This window comes from Arachis duranensis, chromosome 6 (assembly GCF_000817695.3).
Source record: "Arachis duranensis cultivar V14167 chromosome 6, aradu.V14167.gnm2.J7QH, whole genome shotgun sequence".
NCBI lineage: Eukaryota > Viridiplantae > Streptophyta > Magnoliopsida > Fabales > Fabaceae > Arachis > Arachis duranensis.
Genome location: NC_029777.3, coordinates 101,258,585 through 101,259,038, shown reverse-complemented (window position 1 = coordinate 101,259,038; position 454 = coordinate 101,258,585).

The following is a 454-nucleotide window of genomic DNA, read 5'->3' as shown; positions in this document are numbered from 1 at the left end:
TGGAAATCTTTCCTTTTTCGCTGTTTTTCTTTTATTTCCTTACAAAAAAAAAAAGCATGAAACACGTGTCTCTTTTTTCTGGTTAGCTAGGTGTTTATGTAAGAGAAAAAAAAAGCTTCTCTTTCAAATGGTTTAGTTTGATCATCCTCTAAACTGTTTTCATGATTGAATTAATTAAGATAGGCGAAGTACAAATCAAGAATTGAATCTCTTAATCAAATTTTTAATTGTAAATCACAAATTTTACCGAATTATATAATTCATAAAACATAATATAATATAATATTATACTATTAATAAAATAACATTTTAGATTAATAATTCACAAAACCATCAGCATAATTCATTATCAGTCATGTATAATATTAAAAAAAACAAATAATTACTGGTATAGGTGTAACAAAAGACTTAAAATCTCAAATACCATCAAAATAGCAAATAGTATCTCATAGGT